This window comes from Rhinopithecus bieti, unplaced genomic scaffold, assembly GCF_001698545.2.
Source record: "Rhinopithecus bieti isolate Rb0 unplaced genomic scaffold, ASM169854v2 scaffold_48197, whole genome shotgun sequence".
NCBI lineage: Eukaryota > Metazoa > Chordata > Mammalia > Primates > Cercopithecidae > Rhinopithecus > Rhinopithecus bieti.
The window spans coordinates 667618-693933 of NW_016819410.1; the positions used below are offsets into that span (position 1 = coordinate 667618).

The 26316-nt window shown below is 42.1% G+C and overlaps 2 long non-coding RNA genes across 3 annotated transcripts; one reads left to right on the top strand and one right to left on the bottom strand.

Annotated features, from left to right (window-relative positions):
• Window positions 1–1724: 1724 nt before the first annotated feature.
• LOC108519742 (uncharacterized) lies at window positions 1725–21381 on the top strand. Of its 2 annotated transcripts, XR_001882716.1 has the most exons (5): window positions 1725–1913; window positions 7783–7975; window positions 8558–8674; window positions 19714–19921; window positions 21081–21381. It is a non-coding gene; the product is annotated as an uncharacterized LOC108519742 (long non-coding RNA). The 2 variants fall into 2 exon arrangements; XR_001882715.1 differs by having other exon boundaries at window positions 19714–21381.
• Window positions 4053–19588, bottom strand: LOC108519743 (uncharacterized). Its single transcript, XR_001882717.1, has 3 exons — window positions 19526–19588; window positions 8948–9022; window positions 4053–4587 (listed from the first exon to the last, which is right to left on the bottom strand). It is a non-coding gene; the product is annotated as an uncharacterized LOC108519743 (long non-coding RNA).
• Window positions 21382–26316: the final 4935 nt, after the last annotated feature.

Genomic DNA, 26316 nt, shown 5'->3' on the forward strand with positions numbered 1-26316 from the left:
AGGAGATGCTCATTAACCCAGAAGAACAAATAACTGATGGGAGAACTAAAATAATAAGATGAGCCAAAGCAGTCTCAAACCACAACATAATCAGCAACTTTAATATTGTATTTCTTTCTTCTTTCAACAAACCGTTATGTGTGTGCTGTGTGTTTGGCACTGTGCTAAGCATTTGAGCGACATTGCTGGGTAACTACAAAGAAGACGTTTTTGAGCAGACAGACAATGAATGGATCATATCAGTAATTATGAAGTTACCACTGTGTGTTATAAGAGAGCTGTTGGCGCTGGAGTGCTGGTGGGTGCCGCTCTTCTAGGTGAAGGAGACATCACAAGCCAAGGTTCTGTAGCCAGGAGACATGGCAGGTTGGAGAGACTGAAAGGTGACCAGTATGGTCATTACCAAATTTTACTTTTTAAAAAACCACTCTGACTGCTCTATAAATAGAAGCCAAAGTAGGAGGGAATTCTTCAGCGGGACACAGGGTAGCTCGTGAAACCTGAAGTCTGAAAGCACAGCTACATCTCAGTAAAGCCTGGAATCTGACCCCAGAGAGGCTCTCTTTCTCCCTCTCTAATTTTTTCTCTCTTTCTCTGTCCCCCATCTCTTCTCTGTCTCTCTGTTTCTCTCTCTTCCTCCTTCTCCTTTACCCTCTCCTTCTTTTTCTCTCTCCCCGCCCGCCATGTTCTTTCTCTTTCTTTCGAATGCCTGCATTACTCTTTGCTCTCTCTGCCACCCTTGATTAGAGCTTACCTGATCTTCCAGTTCAGAGACCCAGAGGAGAACTCCTCAGGACCTCGGTGCCCCACCCACACATATCCTACCCTTGTTTGTTCCTTGCTGAATCAGCTGGGGCTCACAACTTGTGGGGGAGAAGATGCAACAGCATCGGTGTAGATTTGGTCACTCACCGCTAGAGTTCCAGAGAAGGACTCCCCATATATTTGTTTGTTTGTTTGTTTGTTTTTTGAGACGGAGTTTCGCTCCTGTTGCCCAGGCTGGAGTGCAATGGCCAGCTCACCGCAAACTCCGCCTCCCCGGGTTCAAGTTATTCTCCTGCCTCAGCATCCTGAGTAGCTGGGATTACAGGCATGCGCCACCACGGCCAGCTAATTTTGTATTTTTAGTAGAGACAGAGTTTCTCCAAGTTGGTCAGGCTGGCCTCAAACTGCCAACCTCAGGTGATCCGCCTGCCTCAGCCTCCCGAAGTGCTGAGATTACAGGCGTGAGCCACTGCGCCTGGCCATGTTTTTTTTGCTGATATGAAATTATTCATTTGCATGTTCTTATGTAGTGACCAAACCACAGACTTTTAAAACAGCCACAGGGTGGGGGCAGTCTGTTACCCTAAGACAAGACACATTTATTTGGCCAAAGTATTTACTTGGGTGCTTCTTATGTACAAGGCACTGTGATAGGTGCTGGAGAAAAAAAAAAACAGTTCCATACCTTAAATTGCTCATATCCTGTGCAGAAGGCAGGTAAGTTAACCAACAGGCCTCCACAGCCTTGGGCACTATGCAGAATATTTCTTGTCTTTAGTTAAATTTAACTCAATTCATTTGCCATATTACAGGCACAGTGTAAGGGAATACAAAGATAAATGCCTGCACTCTACCCCCAAGGAGTTCAGAGTCCAAGAGAGAGACAGATACATCAACAAATATTAACAGTACAGAGGGATAAGCCAAGAGTCTAAGTATACGAATGATTCACAGGCAGGAAAGAGAAGGGAGTGATTATCCATCGTCCCCAACCCCTCACTGGGAAGTCTTTGTGGAAGAGGTGACACCTACTCTGGGCTTTGAAAGTCATTTCAGGCAGTGGAGTTGGGGCACAAAGTCACATAGTGATGAAACTGAATGGCATGTTTAGAACGATGTTGCTGGAGGGTGAGAGGAGGATGATGGAGGTGAGTGCCTGAGAAAGTGGAGAAGGCAGCAATGGTAAGATTGTGAGGGGCTTTTTGTACCCTGATTAGGACTTAACGCAGATGCCAAAGGGCTGGGAGGAGAGACTCATGATTCAATTTTGGTTTTAGCAAGCATTCCAGCAGGACATTGATGACTGATGAAGGGAAGACCAGGATACAGGCAGAGAGAGCAGTCAGAAATCTATCACAGTAATCCAGACATGAGACAAGGAGGGCCATGGCATGCGGATGAAGCGGATGAAGTGGAGAGGCGACACATGAGATACCATCAATTGAGAGAAAATACAGACAGCAGAGGGACAGTGAGAAGAAGAGAGAGGTAGATCAGATCATTTAAGTTGGAGGTAGTTGAGCATTTAAGTGGAGCTGTTTTAGAAAAAGGTCGGGTATACATGTCTTGAGCAGGCAAAGAAAGCAGAGCAGAAATGTAAATATGAAATCTTCTGGAATTTAGGTGTCAGAATGAAGGGAGAGATGGAAATCTCCTAAGCAAAGAAGACAGGAGAAGCCAAGACAGAATATAGTCCCTTAGGATCATTAAAGTGATTACAGATGGAAAAGACCTATAAGCCAGGAAAATGGGAGGATTTCAAAATTGAGAGTTTTTTTTTTTTTTAACGTTTATTTTAGGTTCAGGGGTGCGTGTGCAGGTTTGTTATATTGGTAAACTTGTGTCACAGGGGTTTGTTGTACAGATTATTTTTGCAAGGCCCTTGTATCGATTCGAACCCCGAGAGCTTGCCAACAGACAACACGAGGCGGTGGAGCAACTCACTGTTTTAATGAGTGCCTGGGTGCAGACGAGCTGAGGCCTAAAATGGCATCAGCACCAAATGAGGACAGGGCAGGGGTTTTATAGTCTCCTGTAAACAGGAAGTGTCTCAGTCTGATGTAACTGCTACGCAGTACCCGGATGGCCTCTCTCTCGGTCTTCAGGGGATATGTGTCTTCCAGCCGGCTCTCTTCCTGCTTGTGCTATCTTGCTGACGCATGCTACTGGCGTCAGTGGCCTTGTGCCTTGGGACTGAGCCTGAGGAGGGAGGAGTTATTCACCCCCTGCTGAGCTTCCAGGCCCTGGGGAAAGTCTATTTGGTTATGGAAAAAGGGAAAAGGGACGACTTTCTCAATGACTGCTTCAATCGTGATATAGGGGGTGGGGGGCACCTTGGAAACAGAGAAAAATTTAATTTGGGAGGTATTCTTGAGAGATGGGTTGGTATTCATAGTGTCATTGCAGCAGGAGCATCGTCTGGATTGTCTGGCGGTTAATCGTAGTTTCAACAAGACTTTTAATAGCTTTTATTATTAGTGAGATAACACGGGGAAGAAATAGGAGGAACCCAATGATGAAGATTACTGTTCCTTCCAGTGTTTTAAATCCTCCTAAGTTAGAGAACCACCCTCCTAGAAGGTTTATTGGGTCCCATCCCTTCCAGGTTTAGGCTGGTATGTGGGCTACTTTTCTGATGTTTGAAGGGATTTCTAGTACTGCTTTTCTGTTATCGTCTATGTTAAGACAACAATTGGAGATACTGAATTTACCACCGACCCCACCTTCTGCTAATAAGTAGTCTAGTGCTAGCCTGTTTTGATAAATTGCTGTGCTCATTTAGTTTTGTTGTTGTGCGAGCATTTCCAGGGCTGAGGTGGTTTGGTTAGTGATTATCTCTAGAACCACCTGTAGTCTCATTATTCTATTTAGCATATATAAGGGAGTGAGATAACCCCGTGAGCCATCCTCAGCCCAAGTGGCAGGACTGTAATATTCCATGATCTGTTGTGGAGGCCATTTGTCCTGTTGCCATCTTTGGCTTCCTCCTACCTTTCAGGATCTTTTGTTGTTGTTGTTGTTTAGGTTATTATATACAGGGACTCTGAGGGTGTTGCCTGCTGTTAATGTTTTGGAGGAAGGCGTAGCCTTGGGGGTGAGCTTGATCCTGGTGCGATGGGTCCAGTGAGGGAGTCCTTGGACTCTCACTGCAGTTGGCGTGCTGAGTATCACAGTGTAGGGGCCTGTCCACTTTGGTTGTAAGTTTTTGTGAGGGTCGAGTTGGCAGATAAACACATCTGTGCCTGCAAGACAGTTATGTTGAGAGGACAAGGAGATGTTGACAGGGAGGGGCATGGCCTCATTTCCTGCTTCAAGAATGAAAGACTGTGTCTGGATTAAGGAGGGGAGATAATTCCCCGAGTGGCTCAGAGTCTGGTAAGGGTGGAGGCCCCAAGACAAAAGTTCAGCCATACGTGATTTCAAAGGGACTATGAAAAGAGGGTACCTTTGGTGTTGCGCAGCGTCTCATGAGGGCGAAAGGGAGATAGTATGATGCAAGGCTTTTGTATGGGTTCGAACCCTGAGAGCGCTCCAAGAGACAACACAAGATGGCATGGAGCAACACACTGTTTTAATGAGCGCCTGGGTGTAGACGGGCTGAGGCCTAAAATGGCATCAGCACCAAATGAGGACAGGGCAGGGGCTTTATAGTCTCCTGTAAACAGGAAGTGTCTCAGTCTGATGTAACTGCTACGCAGTACCCAGATGGCTTCTCTCTCGGTCTTCAGCGGGTATGTGTCTTCCAGCCAGCTCTCTTCCTGCTTCTGCTATCTTGCTGACACACGCTGCTGGCGCAAGTGGTCTTGAGCCTTGAGACTGGGCCTGAGAAGGGAGGAGTTATTCACCCCCTGCCCAGCTTCCAGGCCCCGGAGAAAGTCTTTCAATTTTGTCGCTCAGGTACTAGATTTAGTACCCAATAGTTATTTTTGTCTGATCCTCTTCCTCCTTCTGCCCTCCATCCCTCAAGTATGCCCCAGTGTTTCCTCTTTGTGTCCATGAGTTCTCATCATTTAACTCTCCCTTATAAGTGAGAACATACAGTATCTGGTTTTCTGTTCCTGTGTTAACTTGCTAAAAATGATGGCCTCCAGCTCCATCCATGTTCCCACAAAAGACATGATCTTATTCTTTTTTATGGTTGCATAGTATTCCATGGCATATATGTATTACATTTTCTTTATCCAATCTGTCATTGATGGGCATTTAGGTTGAGTCCATGTTTTTGCTATAGTGGATAGAGCTGCAGTGAACACTTGTGTGCATGTGTCTTTATGGTAGAATGGGTATATAACCAATGGGTAGATACACAATAATGGGATTGCTGGGTCGAATGGCAGTTCTGTTTTTAGCTGTTTGAGGAATTGCCACACTGCTTTCCACAATGGTTGGACTAACTTATACTCCCACCAACAGTGTGTAAGCATTCCCTTTTCTGAGAGTTTCAAAGAGAAAGTCGTCTGAAGTATCAGTTGCTACAGAGTGACTAAAAAGAGGCTATATAAGGATTTGGCAGTTAGGAAATTGCAGCAAATCTTTACCAGGGTAACTTTACCTGCATTTTCAGGAAAGAGAGGCCAGTTACAGGGTTGGAAGTGAAGAAGCTGAGTTATGAGTAGAGGTTGTTCCATTAAGAAAATTGTCTTTGAAGCCATGCGGAGAGAAAGGTCAGTAGCTAGAAGGGGACACTGGGTTTGGGGGGATGGTTTTAGAAGTTAGAGTGTTGAACATGTTTGTCCATCAAGAAGAAGCAGCCTGTGGAAAGGAAAAGTGAAGGGGTAAAGAGATGGAGAGGGATGCATTCTGGACCAGGGTTAGAGACATTGATCTACAACAACAAGAACAGCACATCTCCATCTGAAATTGTAAGAAAGGAAATAGATGAAAAAGGTTTGTGTGTGTGTGTGAAAGGAAAACTTAGGAATTTTAAATCCAATGACCTCAATTGCTCAAGTATGAAGAAAGCCATTTGTCAAAGTGAAGGATCAAGAAAGGAGAGAAACAATGAAGGGCAGGCACTGATGTTTTACATCTGCTATGGACATGGAAGGAATGAAACTTGCAAAGTGGAACTAACTGGGCATGGAAAACAATTTGAGAAATCATAAATTAGCAGAGATGTCTATCAGCAGCCCAGAGGTCTAGAAGTCCTGCCCATTCTCGCACCATTAAACCCAGTTCTGACATACTTTGAACCAGATCGTCTAATTCCTCAAAGCTCAGGGCACCTTGTGCTCATGGGGTAAGTATTCAAATTAAATAAATTAGTATAAAATCCATGCAAAAGGAGTATAGTAAAATCCTTTAATCTATGGACTCTGTCAGCAGGGACTGAATGCAGGTTTTCCAGTATTAGGAGAATGCTGGCTGGCTGTTTAATGTCTTCACCAAAGACTAGACAATGGGAAATGGGCTTAAAATGCAGCCAAGTTTCAATAAGGAAGAATATTCTATGGAAGAGTAGCTAAACATGCTAATAGGCTCTGAGCGACTACAGTGAACAGCCTGCCCTGTGGAATACATATGTCTTAAGTGGTTTTGATCCAATCCTAGGAGCATGATTTATCTGATCTCTTAAATTCCCTTTTAGTGCTATGCCACTGTTGGATTTTAAGCAAAAAGGAATATATACTAGCACATCCCATATAATGGAGACGGCACATAGTACTTTGTTTCTTTCTTTACTTTTTATTTTACTTTCTTCCATAATAGGCACATTAGAGGTAACTTCTATGTAAAATTATCTGGACATTACATTGAAATAAGTCACATGTAATTATTAATTGTGTCGTAGTCCCATCAAGTAAAAAAGATTCATAGACCCTCAATCCTCTCTCCAGCCTTGTTGGTTATCACTAGCTTGATTAAAGGGAATGATACTCGTTTGTAAATGCATTTGGCAAACTTACCCTGCTATTGTTTCCATTATTTTGCAAATTACAGACATTGAGATGAAGGCTCTGTAATTTCCTAGTGTTCTCTTTATTCCTGCTTGGAAAACTGGTATTGCCCTGGCATACTTCCACTTTGCTGTTATTTCATTTGAATACAGCAAATTCTTTATTATGATTAACAAAGACTTCTGCTCCATTCCTCTTTGAATATCAGTCTGCTCATAGAGATGTGTTGATTTTGAGCCCTGCTGTCTCCTTGAATCTCTCTGTTTCACTGATCTCAAAGATGTTCAAGACAAGACACCCAAGTATTCCTAAATGACATGTTTTTTTGTGTGTTCTCCATTTTGAATTTGTTATATGTTTAGTAATTTTACCTTTGTCTGGAACTTTTGTCTGGAACTTTTTTCTCATCTTCTTTTACTTGTCTAATTTGAAATGCCTCCTTAACTCATTACCTAAGAGCCTGAAAATATGCAAGTGGTCAGGTTTGGTAATCTTAACAATTTGTAAGCTTCTTTGCTCTTTGATATTTTGGGTTTTTCTTCCTCACATCTCTCTCTCAAGATTTTTGCTCAGTGCCAGGCACTTTGGGGGTATCTCGAGTATATAAATAACTTTCCTTGAGCACTATATACTTCTAATCCATTAACTGATCATTGCACTGGAATCACCGAAAATCAGGCTCTCCTTCCTTAAGTCCTGCCTGAATATCTAGTATAATATTCATTGAGCAATCCTCACACCTAGAGAGTACTAAGTGAGTATTTTCCTCCTAAGATCAGTCATATTTAGCAAAAAATCACATTAACAGAGCTCTTCTAGGTAGGAAGTGCTAGAACCAAAACAGGTGCATGACTGTGACTTGGGAGCCCATCCTCCATGATCAAATATCAACATGGAAAGTTCTTCTCTTATCCCTGTCCCCCAGCTCCTTTTGTCTCCCCCTTCCCTCCCACTCCTCCCTGATGTCAGCATCTTCAGTCACTCCTTGTTACTTTAACCCAATTGGGCAAATACTGGGAGGAGTGTACTGAGGATAATAATAGCAACAATAAGAGCTCACATTTCTTAAGAGCCTAGCACGTGACAGGTATTGTTCTGTGTTTTACATCCTTTATCTCAGCTAATCTTCTCAACAATCGCATGAGGAGAGTAATACCAGAGAAGTGGACCCTGAGAACTCAGAGAGCTAGCGACTAAGGAGAAGGTACAGGATTTGAACACAGGATGTCTGATTGCAGAGCTAGAACAACACTGTGTCTGTGCAGAGGAAGCATCCAATGAATCATGAGCATTTTATGGTGACTATTATTCAGGTGTGTATCTTCCATGTATTGAGTACTACTACCACATGCTTAGGCTGGGTTTGACCTCTCATCTCATTTACTTTTCACAATCACCCATGGAATTAGGATTTCCGTTTAACAATCAAGGAAATTGAACCTCAAAGGCATTCTGTAACTTGCCCAGGATTACTCATAGAGTAAGAAGGGGGAGTCCTGAATATTCCAGCTAGTCTGCCCTTTTCACCTCTCTTCAGGGTTTGCTTTAGAGAGTGGATTGAATTTTTCCTCATCAGACTGAGGATTCTAATGAGGTCACACTGATGATAATACTTAGAAATCAGTGGCTTGTGTTTCTCCCTTCATAAGCAGGGTCTTGGTGCCTGAGGGTGGATCACGTGGGCTCCCACACATCTCCTCTTTCTGGGAGCTGTTTGTGCTCTGTCGGCCCCTCTGCCAGAGGGAGGTGTATCATACAGTGGTCTGTGGCACAAGAGGAGAAACTCACACCTGTCTTAACCTCAGCAGTGCTTTGTGTGCCCTGGTGCCCTGATGTCTACAGCTGTCTCAATGTTCTTTAAAATGTAAAAAAGCTCTTTCACTTTTTATTTACAGTCCCTCTACTGTCCATGAGATTCAACTACCAGTGCATGGGGATCAGGCCAGGGCTCAACGCCATATGACAAATGCCATTCTGTATCCAGAATCTTTCTCCTGTCCACTGACTAAGAGGTGCGTTTGTTCCCTGGTAGATCTCATTGAGCCTGGATCTTTCTCTCCTCCTAATGAGCTCTCCGAGGACACTCCTCTGGTGGGGTCACCATATCAATTTTCTACATATATTCTATGCTTTAAATCTCACTTAGACTCAGGGACAGAGTCCCTACCAGCTGCTTTTTGCTTTTCATCTGTCCCATATCCAGACTCCACAGCCCACGGCACCTATTTCCTTTTGGAAAATTGCTTTTGCCCCCAAATGTTGTCTTGGCAGAGGGTAATGCTTACCTCTGACTAGGGAAGCTGCCCCGCCAGGAAGTGAGTGTGCAACCTTGTTTGGCCAGTCGGTGCTCCCCTCTGGGACTGTGAATCATGAGTAGATGACACAAAGATGTTAGAGATGGGTAGAAATGCTGCCCATTCCTGCTGTGGGTCCTGAGGGCTGCCTCTCACATTGCCCCTAATGCCTGCGGGTTCCAAGCCTACAGCTGATTCTCTGAGATCCTGACATACTTACAATCACTTACCTTTTATGTAAAATAGTCAGGGTGCATTTCTGTTGCAAACTATTAAGAATCCAGACTGAAATACACTCAAATTTACAATGTAAATGAGGCCAAAAACATCTTTGTGGCCTTTTGGTCTCTTATTCCCCTCCCTCTTAGCTTCTCCTCTGCTCCCAAACTTCCAAGGGTCTTACACTGCTTTCACTGTGCAGGCCTCTCTCATCATGGTAACTTTTAAGCTTGCCCTCTCCAGAGCTGAGAAGCCTGGATTTTTTTCTCCACCTTTTGTCGCAACACATTCTATTTTCTTCCGCAAAGACTGATGACCAGGGCATCTTCATGGCTGTACAAGAATGCCATGAAACCATGTATCTTAAATCACAGAATACTCTTGAAATAAAGTCTCGTAGGAACAATATGTGTATCTAGTAAGAGAACGGTATCTCTGGTCCATGCCAAGTCTGAAAACTAGTGTTATGGCTAATCTTGCTCTTCTTCCCCAAGGATATTCATAGCTGTTGATGGTTCTGAATGGGCAGAAGAAATAATATGTGACTGGGAGCCAGAAAAATTAGAATCTTCTTCCATCTCTGGCACCCTCTCATTGTGTAGCTGTAATCAAATTACTCAGCCCTTTTGGGTTTATTATTGAAGTTGGAAAAATAAAAGCATTGCATTAGATTTTCTTTAAGTTCCTTTCACACTATGATTTGGGTGTTACCTCTTCCAGTGGATTTGCATTTTGTCTTCCAAAAGATCCCTAGAATTGCTAAATAGTAGAAAGGAGAGCTTTATTGGCGGTATCAGTCTGCAAACCAGGAAGAGATGGTCTTCAGCATGGACCGAAGGTGCTCTCTCTTCAAAGAGGGAAAGGGCAGGTTGGGTTTTATGCCTCCCAGGTCCAGCATCATGCAATAGAATCCTACACATTGAGCAGGTTTGGGGATAAAGCTGTACATATTTATGAAGGAAGTTGAGCACATGTGCAATGGGTAAACATACATGTAATATACATCCCACATTCACTCTGAGGTGGGGTTTCAGCATTAAAATGAGGTGGAATTTGGATCTTTACAGCAAAAGGTGAACTATAGGACACAGACAGTTTGTGTGCAGTCTCTATTAAGCTGGCTGAAACTGGCTTGAGGTTTGCAGTTGCTTATCAAGAAAGAATGTTTGTAAGACTGGTCCTCTATCCAATCAGAGTTACAGTGACCTGGGTTGTAAATCAGAGTTAGGAAGTCTCTGACACTTTGCCTGATAGCTCCTATTGTTAGGAAGTTTAGCAAGGGTATAAATTTTTTCTTGTAGCTGTAGGAATTTAGGAAGTTACCATGCCAGCCAGGCCTGAACCCTTGGCTCATAGGTAACTTTCATTCCCTTAACTAGGGTCCATCTTAGCTGAGAAAGGGGCATCTATTTTGGTCTCTCAGATCACAGTTATATCAGAAGATTCTTGAAGTTTTCAAACTCTTGAGATCAAACATAAATCATTAGTATCCAGAAGTCAAGCTTTATAACAGGCTATCAGGAAAAATATTTTTGGTTTACTGAGATGAAGATGAGAGGAAGGGAAAGGGAAGAGAGGAGAGGCTTCTCCAGTTTTACTATTTGTGCTTTTTGGAAATTGCAACTTCACAACCCATTCCTTTTCTCATTAGACAAATAATGCAAAGAGCTTAACTACCACACCAGCATGCTATGAGGGTGCTCCCTGGTGTGCTTCAATATTAGACCAAACACAAGACAGATGTATTCCTGCTGCCTGTGTAACATTACAACTCATTGATCAAACGCAGCAACATCAACATCTCAAGGAGTCCCTTTGTTCAAAACACAGTAAATGACTCCACATTTTCCCTTTGAGTCAACAAAAGACTCTGCCTGTCACCTTGCCTGGAGTGGGGTGGTTTTTCACTATGTGAGTATCTGTCTTTTTATTTCTGTCCCTTATGTTGGTGGGCACATGTCTGTATTGCTGTCCCTGTTACAACTCACCCCAGTGAATGTTAGCTGTGATGCCGGTTACCATCTCTTGACTGTTTACCCAACAGATAACAATGCTTACAAATGCCTTAAAAATATTACCATTTGGTTTCAACAATTGGATGAAATAAATATATTTTTCTCTTCATTTTATATGAGGAAACTAGACAACAAGAGGGTCAGTAAATTCCCGAAAGTCATACAGATAGTAAGAGGCAGAGCTGGGCTATGCACTTGTGCTTATTTTCCTCAGTATTCTTGCTGCTATAAGGAACCTTGAAAGATGAGATTTTCAAGAGCGTGAGCAGCTTGTCTCAGGAATTGGAGGAGGATAAGCACCTATTACTTATCTCTATTCATTTTGACTCTGGCCTGTGTAAAAGCAGGAAATAGAAGGCATGAGTGTTCTCCATAATATTTGCAGTTCATAAGTTAGAAATTAGCAATCAGCCCCTTTTCACGTAGGACACAATAATAGACACTGGCACAGTCCCTGCAATTTGGTTATGCAAAGAAAACAGGAAACAAGCACATTTTCACTGCAGTTTCAGTCTGAGGAGGGCTGGCATCTGCTGACGTGAGGGCTAGATTTTCTTGTCAATATCGTATTTACTATCCCGATCACATGAGCAGAGAGAGGAGGATGAGTCACAGTTAACTGCCTGCTAAATTAGGAAAATGTAATCCATTTGTTTCTTTCAAATTAGATTCCCCCAAAGCATTTTAGACCTTTTTTTTTTCCCTCAGCAACCATAGCCACAACCTAAACAGCTAACACATTCCCAAACTAGGCTAATCTGGCTGTCTATTATAGCTAGACAATCTGGCTGTCTATTATAAGTAAATAAATTACCATTTTGCAGCATTTCCTTCCAAAATTAGGGCAGGATTTTGAGTACATTCATCTTCACCTACAAATGCCAAACTTCTTCTGCCCTGGCTTGACTCATGTCCACCCCTCACTGCCTACTTTCAAGAGCCATCAAAATACAATGTAGTATGTTGATGATTTATATTTCTAGAAAGCCACAAAGTAGTCCTTAACCAATAAGAATCATAAATCATTAGCTCTGTGAGGAATCTATTGGATCACTCATTTTATAGATAAGGGAAATGGAAACCCAGCAAGGCTGAAGCAGTCTCATGAACTCAGCTCTCTGGATGCCAGATTGACAATTGCAGCCCCCCTTTTTTCTTTTCTTTGTTTTGTTTTCATTTTTTTTTTTTTTGAGACAGGGTCTCACTCTTGTCGCCCACACTGGAGTGTAGTGGTGCAGTCATGGCTCACTGCAGCCTCAACCTCCCAAACTCGAAATTCTCTCACCTCAGCCCCCTGAGTAACCAGGACTACAGGCACGCGCTACCATGCCAGGCTAATTTTTTTATTTTTATTTTTTGTAGATATGGGGTCTCCTTATGTTATCCAGGCTGGTCTCAAACTCCTGGGCTCAAGCAATCCTCTGCCTCAGCCTCCCAAAATGCTGGGTATACAACCATGAGCCACCACTCCTGGCCTCCTTTTTTTTTTTTTTCTTTTCTCCTGTGCACACCAGTATACCTGAAAATCAGTGCCGTACAGGAAACCCTGGTTTGGAAGTGTAAAATGTGTGATGATCAAACAAACAAAAAAGCAAACAAACAAGCCAGCAAGTCCACAGACTGTGTCAGCTCGGCCATTCTCCAGGAGGGGTACTTGGGATGAAGAGCTGGGAACTCTTCTGTAGAAGATAGTTCAGCTTAATCTCCCAACCTGCAGCCTTTCACTTCATTTTCTTATAAAGTGTGCTGACTTGAATCAGGGCCTGATTTCTCGTTTTACTCATGTTTAGCAATGAGGTCAGAGACTGGTTTTTTCAACCATAGACACTAGATTGCCTGTTTTGATCTTTATTTTCAAAGAATGCTACCACTCTTTGGAAACTACTGGTGTTATTTCTCCAAGTGAACTGAGCTGCATGTTTTTGTGCCCTGCACAGAGGAGGTACAGGTTTTAGCAGTAACATAGGGCAAGCAAAGGGTACCGCTAGGAACCGTCATTACTCCTTGTGGTCATCATTGCCATCTTCATCTCTTAAATTTAGGCTCTGTTAGGGTCTTTACATGGATGCCTCAGGTAGTATTCATATGAATGTTTTATAAATGGGAACACTAAATCTTAGAAGTTAAAAAATTTTGCCTAGATCACATCACTAATGAGAAACTTAAACCTGAAACCAGGAGTCTGACTCCAGATCAAGTGGTTGATTATGTGTGGTCTTGGTCAATGCACTCAGAAGTAAAATAGTATAGGATTTTCAGCAGCATCTGCATTTTGAATAGAGCATCTACACATCATATAGCTAGGGGTGTTGGTTCAGATTGCCGCCTTTCAAGGTTGGACATGAAAGTTAACTTTTCTGTCTTCATTTCATCTCCAGTCTAACAGTAATAATAACAGGTTGCTATAGGAGTGAAATGAAAAATTGTAGCATCTGTGAAAATCCCTAGAGCAGTGATAAGGACTTGGTAAATCTCACTTTCCTCCCTTCCATCAGGGAGATGCCTGGCCCAACCCAAAAGAATAATTTGTAATTTGTAATGGTGATTTTTTTTTTTTTTTTTGAGATGGAATCTTACTCTGTCACCAGGCTGGAGTGCAGTGACGTGATCTCGGCTCACTGCAACATCTGCCTCCCAGGTTCAAGTGATTCTCCTGTCTCAGCCTCCTGAGTAGCTGGGACTACAGGCACGTGCCACCACTAAATTTTGTATTTTTAGTGGAGATGGGTTTCACCATGTTGGCCAGGATGGTCTCGATCTCTTCACCTCGTGATCCACCCACCTGGGCCTCCCAAAGTGCTGGGATTACCGGCATAATGGTGATTTTTAAAAAACTGAGAAGCAGTCCTCACAGATAGACATTTTGAGATGAATGGACACCAATGTAGACCTCTTTTTAGTCATTTTCAGGCAGCAGGGATTTGTACAACGAGGAGTTCTAGTGCAGAAGCTAACAGCAACAGAACCAGACTACCTGGGTTCAAATCTCAGCTTGCTGTCTGCTTGCTGTGTGACCTGAACTCTCTGCACTTTTATTTTTTTCTTGAAAAATTAGATTTTGTTTATAGAAAACCAAACAATTCAATTTTTAAAATTGGCAAAGGGACTGGGTACGATGGCTTATGCCTGTAATCCCAGCACTTTGGAAGGTCAAGGTGAGCAGATTGTTGGAGGCCAAGAGTTCGAGACCAGCCTGGGCAATATGGTAAGACCCCATGTCTCCCAAAAATTAAAAAATTAGCTGAGTGCAGTGGTATGCACCTGTAATCCCAGGTTTACTGGATTATATTTTAAATCTATATTTAGCTTTTTTTTTTTTTTTCTTTTTTAGACAGAGTCTTACTCTGTCACCCACGCTGGAGTGCAGTGGTGTAATCTTGGCTCACTGCAACCTCCGCCTACTGGGTTCAAGTGATTCTCCTGCCTCAGCTTGCCTCAGCCTCCTGAGTAGTTGGGATTACAGGCACATGCCACCATGCCCAGCTAATTTTTGTATTGTTAGTAGAGATGGAGTTTCACCATGTTAGCCAGGCTGGTCTTGAACTCCTGACCTCAGGTGATCCGCCCACCTTGGCCTCCCAAAGTGTTAGGATTACAGGCGTAAGGCATCACACCCAGCCTCTGTACTTAACTTTTGAGGGACTGCAATGTGCCTGCTACTCTGGGGTGGCTGAGGTGGGAGGATGGCTTAAGTCCAAGAGGTCGAGGCTGCAGTGAGCTATGATCACACCACTGCACTCCAGCCTGGGCAACAGAGCAACACCCTACCTCTTAAAAAATGGCAAAGAACTTGTATAGATATTCCTCCAAAGAAGATATACAAATGGCCAAAAAGCACATGGAAAGATGCACAAACATTTATCATTAGCCACCAGGGAAATACAAACCACAGAACAATGAGCTACCACTTCACACCCACTAGGACAGCTATAAAAAAAGGGGAGAAAATAACTAGCATTGGCAAGAATGTGAAGAAATTGGCACCCTCATACATTGCTGGTGAGAATGTAAGATGATGCAACCTCTGTGGAAAGGTTTGGCAGTTCCTCAAAAGTTAAATATATAGGCTGGGTGCGGTGGCTCACGCCTGTAATCCCAGCTCTTTGGGAGGCCGAGGCAGGTGGATCACCTGAGGTCAGGAGTTCGAGACCAGCCTGACCAACATGGTGAAACCCTATCTCTACTAAAAATACAAAAATTAGCCAGGTGGGTGGCATGTGCCTGTAATCCCAGCTACTCAGGAAGCTGAGGCAAGCTGAGGCAGGAGAATCACTTGAACCCAGTAGGCAGAGGTTGTAGTGAGCCGAGATTGCGCCACTGCACTCCAGCCCGGGTGAAAGAGTGAAACTCTGTTCCAAAAAAAAAAAAAAAAAAAAAGCTGAATATAGAATTAAAATATGATCCAGTAATATCACTTTTGTGGGTATATCCAAAAGAATTGCAAACAGGTGTTCAAATGAAAACTTGTATGTGAATGTTTAAAGCAGCACTATTTATAATAGTTAAAAGGTGGAAGCAACCCAAATGTCTATCAACTTGTGAATGGATAAAGAAAATGCAGTATATCCTACACTGGAGTATTATTTAGCCATAAAAGGAATGCAATACTGATACATTGTTACAACATGGATGAACCTCAAAAGCATTGTGCTGCATGAAAGAAGCCAGACACAAAAATCATACGATATTTAATCACATTATATAATTGAATTTATAAGAAATAGGAAAATTGGTAGAGATAGAAAGCCAGTTAGTGATTGCCAGTGGCTGATGGGAGGGCAGTAGGTATCAGTGGGTATAGGGTTTTTTTTTGGGGGGGGTGATAAAAATGTTCTGGAGCTAGATAGTGGTGATGCTTGCACAATATCGTGTATGTGTGTGTGTTTTTGTTTTTGAAGACAGAATCTTGCTCTGTTGCCCAGTCTGGAGTAGTGGCATGATTACAGCTTACTGCAGCCTTGACCTCCAGGGGCAAGCAATCCTCTCGCCTCAGCCACCGTAGTAGTTGGGACCACAGGCACACACCATCACACCCCGCTAATTTTTTATTTTTTGTAGAGATGGAGATCTCCCTATGTTGCCCAGGCTGGTCTCAAACTCCTGGGCTCAAGTGATCCTCCCTTCTCAGCTCCCCAAAGTGCTGGGATTATAGGTGTGAGTCACCACACCCAGCTGTGCAATATTGTGAACACACTAAGTGCCACTGAATTGTGCACTTTAAAAATGGTTAACATAGTAAGTTTTATGTTATGTGTATTTTACCACAATTTAAAAAAAGGGATCATGGTAATACATACCTCATAGGGTAAAGTCTTAAATTACATAGTAAGCACTAAATCATTGTTGTCAATGATGGTCAATGGCAGGGATAAAGGCTAGGAGAAGATAGAAAAGTCAAGATTGAAAAGGTGGACTCTCAATTACCTAAAAACGCTTCTGGATTAGTATTGTTCTGGACTGTCATAGGTATGAATGGAACATTGCAAAGCCTTACGGGAAATTTCAGATGCAAATCATTATTTGAGAATTCTGGGCCAAGAATGACCAGCCTGCTTAGGATTCAAGAGAGACTGTCCACTAAATACCTCCAAAATGAGCTTGGGGTACACATTTTGGGTGTTGCTTTTCTTGCTTTATTTCTTAGCCAGTCATCTTTATCAAAAATATCCTTTTCAAAATGAGGTACCTATGGTGTTTGTGGATAATTTGGGGTTCTGTGTAACATAATTGTTAAAACTATTAAATAACTGAAAACATAAAATGTAAAATGCCAAGAAAAAGAAAAGGTGGACTCAGGAAGAAGTTAGCTGAGGCCTGGCTGGTAAGAACATGAGGGATGAGTGCAGGAATTATGTAGGCAACATGGAAGAGGTGGTGTAGAAGGAAAACGTGTATACATGTGTATAGTAAGTTAGAAGGAGATACAGCAACCTTTTCATAAAATTCTAAGCAATGGACTAGTGTACACAAAACCAGCCTGAAGTCAATGGTAGGTTGATATTCTGTGGTAAGAAGAAATTCAATGAATTTAGTACAGCATGCATGACTTTGCAAGCTCTAGTTTGTGAAGTAATCCAAGCTTCAGTTTGAGAGAGAGAGTTCACACCAAGAGCCTTCCTCTTTTTTTTTTTTTTTTTTTTAACATTCCTGGGTGCAATTAAAAAGAGTAGTCAGGGTGCTTTGGTGGGGATGGACGTTTTTGTTGGGCAGTACAACAGATTTCAGGAAAGGAGGCTATAATATTCAGTCCCACCTTGTCTGGTGGTAGCTCTGATTCTAGAGTAGTCTTGATACGCACTTTCCAAGGCGTGACTCCAGAGAGAAAGAATAATGAGCTGATAGCTAGTAGTGCAACCCACAATGGCTCTGTGGGACACTTCTCATTTTCATGTCACCCTCAACCCTTCTTCACCTGCCAATATTCTGACCATGATAGGCTAGATGTGAGGTCTATGGATTGCACACAGGAAAAAGCTGTAATTCTTGGAGTCAGAACATAGAAGGGAGAAGAGACAGGGAATAAGACATGAGCTGCCACAGACCCTTGCTACTTCCTTGCTCCTTGTCTAGGCTTGGTGCTTAGAAACTCCTTTCTAGCAAATGCTCCCTTAGAAAAGGGAAATAAAATGCAGATTTGCAGCAGGCTCTAGGGCTAAAGAAACCCTGATACGTGCTCTAGAAGCTGGGGGAAAATACAGTTATCAGCTATGTTTACAAGCTGTTTTTCTGTCTTGCAAGTGTGGTGGGTGGAGTTGTTTATAGGTGAAGTTGTCCAGCTTCCTTTATCCCAAGCCCTTGCCTCATGCATACATTTTCTTCTGCAACTCGGTCTCCAACTACTAAATGAGAGTCCTTGCCAGCTGGATTCCTGGGCAGTTTATTAGGCAGAATTGGGAGACTGGAAGAGGGTAGACCAGAGAAATGGAAAGGTTGATGGAAAGGAAGTGAGTGAATGGGGCTAATGGCTTAGGGTGGCAATGATGATCTATATCACTAAAAGGGAGAGAAGGTAGGCCAGGGGGCTAAGCAGAGAGAAGCCGTGTGGACTGTATTGGAAGAGGGAATTTTGGATTTTACAAGTTAGAGGCTCTTGGGGATTGCTGGAGACCTAGGGTAAGGGGAGAATTGGCAGAAAAGGAGGTAGAGGCTTTGATGGCTCTTGATTAGAACCCCTGAGGGAGGGGAGAGAGAAGTATAGATTCGAATCCTCTTTAATTCCTATTTGGCAGCTGGACTGGTACTCCTTAAACATAGAGATGAGACCACAGGAGATCAGCATGTATTTGGGTCTCACAAATAAAAGTAGAGACTTGACTGCCCCCTGGTATAACTTGTCCCTTTGTTCTGAGAAAGCGATCCCAATGATGCAAAGACCATTGATTCAAAGAAACATGGATGAGAAGCCATAGCTCTAAGAAGCAAAACTCTCCGGTGGGACATTGGAAATGTGCTCTCTGTGATTCACCCTGAGATGCTTAAAGGGTTTGTTTTAGCAGCAGCACCATCTTTCTCTGTATTTGTATTAGATGGAGCTTATCTCTGCAAACCATGTTGTTTCTTTCAGAGAAGTTCCTCTTTCTACACGCACGCGTGCATGCACACACACACACACACACACACACACGAGTTGTAACTTAACCACAGCCGTAGAAAAGAGAATGTCCGGGATAGCTTGAAAGTTAAGGAAAGATCTCAAGGACCATTGATTTAGGAAAACTAAATCCAGGGACGTTCATTTCGCCAGCCACTCTCTCCTTCCCTCCACAACAGGTGAGGGAAGAAATTTAAGTTCTGCTTACAAATGAGGTGAGAGTTCATTTAATCCATTCACCATGACCGAAGTTACAAAGGGCTCTTGGTTGGCTGGTTATTAAGCATTCAGTTATTTTTTCTTGTTTTCAAAATTGATTTTTTTTAGTCTAAGAAAGTAAATAAAGCGTATTTCTTTCAATCTTTCAAAATATTACAATGAAATTATTTGAGCTTCTGTTCTGGTAAAATCATCACTTCTTCAAAGATGATTTCTTGCAGTTGTCTCATTATTTACATGATCAGAGAGGTTACTTAAAGAGCACCCCTTTAAAACCTGGAGCATTGAGAGAGAACCACAAACAGCCCTATACCATGAAAAATCCTATTTATGTGGGAGGGAAATTTTCTTAAACTTCAGTTTTTAAATCTGTTTGGGACATTAAATCTCTCCACCTCCCACTCTCTCCTCCCTCACTGACTTCTGAGGAACAACAACCACCAAGAAAAAAATAAAACACTGTGTTTTGAATTCCATTATGTTTCCAAACTTCCAAGTCAGAGGAAATTGTTTAAAATGACTTACCCCACACAAATACACGGAAGGAGGAATGGAAAAACAACTTGCCAGCTCACAAGATCACTTTTCTCTACTAACCACCCACTTTTGCTGACCTGGCAATTAAAAGTATGTAATTTCCTCACAGCATTTCCGACATATTTTAGTGATATTTTGTAAGAGTTAAGAGAGTTCTGTTTGCTCTTCTTACACAGGCCTCTTGGACTTTGGTTCCTTGAACAGGATCCTAAGCTTGGAAACTCTCCAAGTGACAGAAAATTGGCAGATTCTTCGTCGTTGATTCCTTACTGGCTCTTTGGAGAGGAAAGGAGTTCTGCTCAGGACTTGGCGGAGCCCTTTGCTTGGCACCTCAGCCAGTAACTCAAAGTTCAAGGAACTTGACAGACAGAGGCTGTTTTTCTGGTGAGATTTGAATGTGCCCATTTGAGTCTGTCATCGCACGTCTGCATCTTGTCTCCTTCCAGAGGATGCTTATTTCTGACCAGGCTCATGATGGGTGTATTCTATGTGGGAAGACTTTTGCCTGCCCCTGTGGCATTTACCCTGGATCAGGGTGAGCCCTGGATCTCTCCATTGCCTCAATCCATACAGCCTCACTGTGCCAAGTGGAAGCAGTGGCAGTGTGTGTATGTGTGTTCAACTGTTACTCAAACAGTTAAAAAAAAAAAAAGACAGAAGGCTTAGACAGATTTCCAGAAAACAGACTGTGTCAGTCTAGACTAGTAAAACGCAGCCAGTTTAATTTCTGAACTTGTTGTTATTATTTCTGAATTTATTTTGTATTTAACCTACTTCTCCCTTGCCACATCCCCACAAAAAAAGAGTAAAAAGGTGAGAAAAATAACCAATCAGTTTCAACCACTATCCTGGCATTATGAAAGTTAAAATTCCAAAGATTAGAGATCATATATTGCTCCTATGAAAAATAACCTTTGTGTGAATCTTTTAAGATTCCTACTTTTAAAAAAAAATAGCAAAAGCAGCATATGTTATTGTTGAAACTTTAGAAGAAAATAGGCCAAAAGAAGAACATTGAAACCATGTATAATTTCACCATCTAGACATAAGATTACATGATTTGTTAAGTAAAAATTGGTCTTGAGTTAGGTAGAACGGAGTTCAAATTATGGGCCTACCTGTATGATTCAGAGCAAGTTAACCTCACTGAGCATTGAACTTCTGTCCATAAAGTGAGACATATTTATAGGGCTGTGGAGGGTTGCGGTAAAATTCTGAACACAAAAGTAATTGCTGATTGATAATATCTGTATTGTATCCCCTAAACTACTGATATTTCTTGTTAATTTCATACTACCTGCGGTTTCAGAAAATGAGCTCATTAAATTTTTCTCTCATTCCGTTCTTTGTTATATTGCCATGACACAAATTTACAGCTTCAGTCTTCTGCTTTATTGTTTCTATTGCCTATGCTTGTCTGGAGTAAGATGTACACAGAGCCATATTTTTATAGTGAGTAAACCTTATTTCAGTGCTTTATTATTTTTTGGCAGTGAATGATGTTGCAGCAAGTCTGAAACCAACTTGATTTTCTTCCTTCTAGGTAATTTATTTTGCCTGGCAGATGCCTGAAGATTTTCTTCAAGTTCAATACTGTACATAGGGTAAACTTTGATATTAATTGAATTGGAATGTTCCTGGAACATGGTTCACTTTTTATCTGCAGTTTCAGTGATATCTTAAAATTCAGATAATTCTCTTGTATTACATCTTTGAATATATCTTCTATTTTGTAGTTTTTCAATTCAGATACATCAATTCTTCTTATATTGGATTATGTTTATCTACCACATATATTGTCTCCTATATAGTTTTTTTATTTGTAATACTGTCAGTAATTTAATATTCACCAGTTTTTATTGTTTTAATTTAATATTAGCTCTATATTCTTTTAATTTGTTTTATTCATTCAGAAATTGTTTTAAAATCTCATTTTCTTGTTGCCTGATTTGATATTTTTATTCAAATTTAGTGAGAAATGAGTGTGATTAATATGCTTCTATTGGCTTGAGTTAAATTTTTAGGGGCGAGTGTAGTGGCTCACACCTGTAATCCTAGCACTTTGGGAGGCCGAGGCAGGTGGATCACCTAAGGTCGGGAGTTCAAGACCAGCCTGGCCAACATGATGAAACCCCGTCTCTACTAAATATACAAAAATTAGCCAGGCGTGGTAGTGCACGCCTGTAATCCCACTTACTTGGGAGGCTGAGGAAGGAGAATTGCTTGAACCTGGGAGGTGGAGGTTGCAGTGAGCCAAGATCATGCCACTGCACTCCAGCCTGCATGATGGGAGTGAGACTCCATCTCAAAGAAAAAAAAAAAGTAAGTAGTTAGTGCTAGGTTAGGCTTTGTGTCTTCTGCATACTATAATCCCTTTTTTTCTTTTATTTTCTTCTGCTCAGTGGTTTTTTTTTTTTTTTTTTGGTCAAAAGGTTTTTTTTTTTATTATTTTATTTATTATTAATTAAACTTTTTATTTTGAGATAATTTTAGATTCACATGTGGTTGTAAAATGTAATACAGAGAAATTCTATGTATCCTTTGTCAATTTCCCTCAATGATAACATCTTGTAAAACTGTCATACAACATCAAGACTAGCATATTGACGTTGATACAAATCTTACTCAAATTTTCTCCATTTTACTTGTGCTTATGTTTATATATGTGTGTGTGTGTGTGTGTTTGTATTTAGCACTATGCAATTTTTATTGCTGTGTAGTCTGGCATTTTACTACCGAAGTCAAAATACAGAATGGCTTCACCACCGTAAGGATATAGCAGGTTGTCCTTTGTAGCCATAATTGACTAATTGGACATTTTATATAAATGGAATAATGTAATACATGGTCCTTTGTAACTGGCCTCTTCCATTTAGCGTAATGTTCCAGGGTTCGTCTATATTGTAGCACTTTCCACTACTTCATTTCTTTCTATTGCTGAATAACATTTCACTTTATTGATATACCATATTTTATTTATATATTCATTGGTTTATGGACATTTGAGTTGTTTCCACTTTTTAGCTATTACGAATAATACTGATATGAACATTCATGTACAAGTTTTGGTGTGGTCCTGTGTTTTCATTTCTTTTGGGTTGATACCTAAGAGTAGTGCTGCTGGGTGATATGGTAACTCTATGTTTAACTCTTTGAGGAACTGAGTGTGTTCTAAAGTGGTTGCACCACCTCACATCCTCAATTGCAGTGTACCAATTTCTCCACATTATCAGTTTGTTGTTGTTTTTTGAGACAGGGTCTCATTCTGTCACTCGGGCTGGAGTGCAGTGGTGCAATCTCAGCTCACTGTAACCTCTGTGCCTCTCGGGTTCAAACGATTCTCTTAGCCTCCCGAGCAGCTGGGACTACAGGTACACCACCACACCCAGCTAATTTTTGTATTTTTAGAAGAGACGGGGTTTTGCCATGTTGGTCAGACTGGTCTTTAATGCCTGGCCTCAAGTGATCCGCCCCCCTCAGCCTCACAAAGTATTGGGATTACAGGAGTGAGTCACTGTGCCCGGCCATCTGTTTTTCTGAATAGAGACATCCTAGTGTTTGTGAAGAGGTACCTTACATAGTTTTTAAAATTTTTTTTTTAATGTAGAGTCTTTCTTTGCTGTGTCTCATGTAGTTTTGATTTGCATTTCCCTGGCTAATGATGTTGAGGACCTTTTCATGTGTTCATTAGCCATTTGTGTATCTTATTTGTCCGAATGTGTGTTTAATTTTTTGCTCATTTTGAACTGGGTTACTTTCTTATTATTGAGTTGTAAGAGTTCTTTATATTGTCTTTCCATAAGTCCCTTATCAGATATGTCATTTAAAAATAATGTCTCCAGTTCTGAAGATTGTCTTTTCACTTTCTTGATGGTGACCTTTGAAGCATAAAAGTTCTAAATTTTAATAAAGTCCAATTTATCTATTTTTTTCTTTTGTTGCCTGATCTCCTGCAGCTCTCATGCTCTGCAGAGTCTACCACTGCTTCCAGCAGCCTCCAAACTATGTCCAAACTATGCCACTGCTCCCATCAATGCTTGGGTTACTAACAAGCTCTACCTTTTCTCCTTCTATCCTGAGGGAGGCACTGGGAGTTGGCTGGCTTCCTTCTGATTTTGTTGCACTGGGGAGGGGATGGGGCAAGGGCAAGTGAAAACATCACAAAATTTTCTACCGTTTAGAGTCTGACTTCTTCTTGGTTAGGGAATCTCTTGGTTGCTGTAGATCCTTAACTGGTTTCTAAAATTCCCACGAAGCTACTTTGGTTCCTGTATCATTGCATGCATAATGTTTCCATGGGCAAAAGCCTGTAGCTTCCTTCTTGGCCATCTTGCTGACCTCATGACCCTATTTTTGCAATGTTGAGGTCTCTCACAGCTACGTGTGTTGCTGGCATTGCACTGGGCCATTCTGCTCCACCTCATGTGGCTGGAAATGCAGCATCTGGGGGCGGGGGAGGCTTGATTAGGCTGCAATAGTTCATTCCAACCAACAGGCAAGGAATGAGCCATTGTTGGTTAGAAGATCAGCAGGGTTGTTGACCAGAGCGCTTATAGGTGACCTCTCCATGTGGCTTGAGCCTGTCACAGCATGGTGAATGGATTCTGGGAGTCAGCATTCCAGGAGCGAGCATTCTAAGAGGAAAAAATGAGGAGCTGTCACACAAAAAAGGTAATTTTTTTTTAAAAAGATAGAGTTGGGAGGTCCTAGGCCAGCCCTTATATGTATGCAACTGGCATGTCTCACTGTGCGCCACCCATGAAACCCCAAAGCCTCTCAGAATGTAGTGTGAAAGCCACTGCCTGAGTTAAGACCTCTAGATTTAGATGTCATTCAGATTTCTCACACAAAGGTGGGGATGCAGTAAGGTCACACTAAAGCCACCTGTAGTTTAGTCCCTTCTGAAACCATGGCTCCACTTCCTGAGGCCATGATAGCTGAAGATGACTTGCTATTTGTGAACACCTTCTTCTTCCACTTGTTCTGTGCCCCAGCCTTTCCCAGGAGTTCCCACGGGGCTCCCTGCTGTCCTGGGTCCTCTCCCACTTGTGAGTGGGCCCCATCAGGGCTCTGTAGTGGCTTTTTTTGCTAATTCTGAGCCAGTGGAGTCACCTCTGCTGTTGTATCCCTTTTCTCTCCCACTTTGTACCTCAGACCTTGTACGAAGTGGGAACAAACATTTTCCATGTCCATTTTTCTCTGTGTGAAGGCCACAGGGTCGGGCTTGTTTGCACTCTTTTCTCTTTAAAAACAGAGCTTTTGCTTGTTCATTGGTTTTTAAGGGTCTTGCTTCTCATCAAGGCTCTGCTTCCTTAGACTTTGGCACAAAACCCAAAGGGGCTGAGCAGGAAACATAACTGACTCCTCCTTCCCCGGGTTACCCTTGAGAGCCTTTTCTTTCCGCTCTCAACTGTTGGCCTCACACCAGGCCTGTACTTCTTGTACCTCTACCCCTCCACCCTTTCCCTTCAGGATTTCCTTCCCAATCTTCCTTCCCTATGAAGAATGGCCTTTATTTGCCCAGCAGCTCAAGGGGCTTAGTCTTTCCAAATAGATCTGCGCACCAGCTGACCCTATGAGATACTCCCTTGAAACCCCCTGGGCTTTAATGAGCAATGATCAGGGCAGCAGGTCCCTGCTGGTCCCTTGACCATGCTCAGGCAGATCTCAACTTCCTGGGCCTGAGCAGTGAGGCCCAGCTCTGGAACCCTGTTACATTGTAATGATTGAAAGGAAGCTAGAGAGAGAGCCGTTGGCACTCCTGAGAACAGAAGCTAGGCAGCCAGATTCCCATCTGATAATGGGTTGTATCCTGGCTTACTGGGAAGAGAAGTTTACTGTAGACTCTACTTGCTAGGTGTCCACTCGAATAAAGGCCAAAGAGATGTTTGTAGCCCTTGCCTCTTGAAATGGAAGAGCCACCTAGTTATTGTTTCTAAAACCCTGTTTTCTCTTGTGTTCTTGAAAACCTTGGCTTCATTTCCTAATTCCAGAGTCCTCCCATTCATTTCAGATCCTCGTCACCTATACGTGCCACTTGGACCTCATTTTCTGGCAAACTACCGTGGGCTCACTAGCTTTGGCTCCAGTTTTCAGAGCCATGTAATGAGACTTCCCTCCTTCGTCACAGATTGTTTGGCACCTATCCCAGCGAGGGTGAGCTTCTACTGCTGCAGAATCAGAAAGGAAAGGGGACATTTTTAGCATGGAGACTATGATGGTTAATATTGACTGTCAACTTGATTGGATTGAAGGATGCAAATTATTGTTCCTGGGTGTGTCGTTGGAGGTGTTAGCAAAGGAGATTAACCTTTGAGTCAGTGGACTGGGAGAGGCAGACCCACTGCAATCTGGGTGGGCACCATCTAATCAGCTGCCAGTGCAGCTAGAATAAATCAGGCAGAAGAACATGGAAGGACTAGACTGCGTGAGTCTTCCGACCTTCATCTTTCTCCCATGCTGGATGCTTCCTGCCCTCAAACATCGGACTCCAAGTTCTTCAGCTTTTGGGCTCTTAGACTTACACCAGTGGTTTGCCAGGGGCTCTTGGGCCTTCAGCCATAGACTAAAGGCTGCACTGTCGGTTTCCTTACTTAATTATTTTATTTTTTATTTTTTTATTTTTTATTTATTTATTTTTTTATTATACTTTAAGTTCTAGGGTACATGTGCATAACGTGCAGGTTCGTTACATATGTATATTTGTGCCATGTTGGTGTGCTGCACCCATCAACTCGTCAGCACCCATCAATTCATCATTTATATCATGTATAACTCCC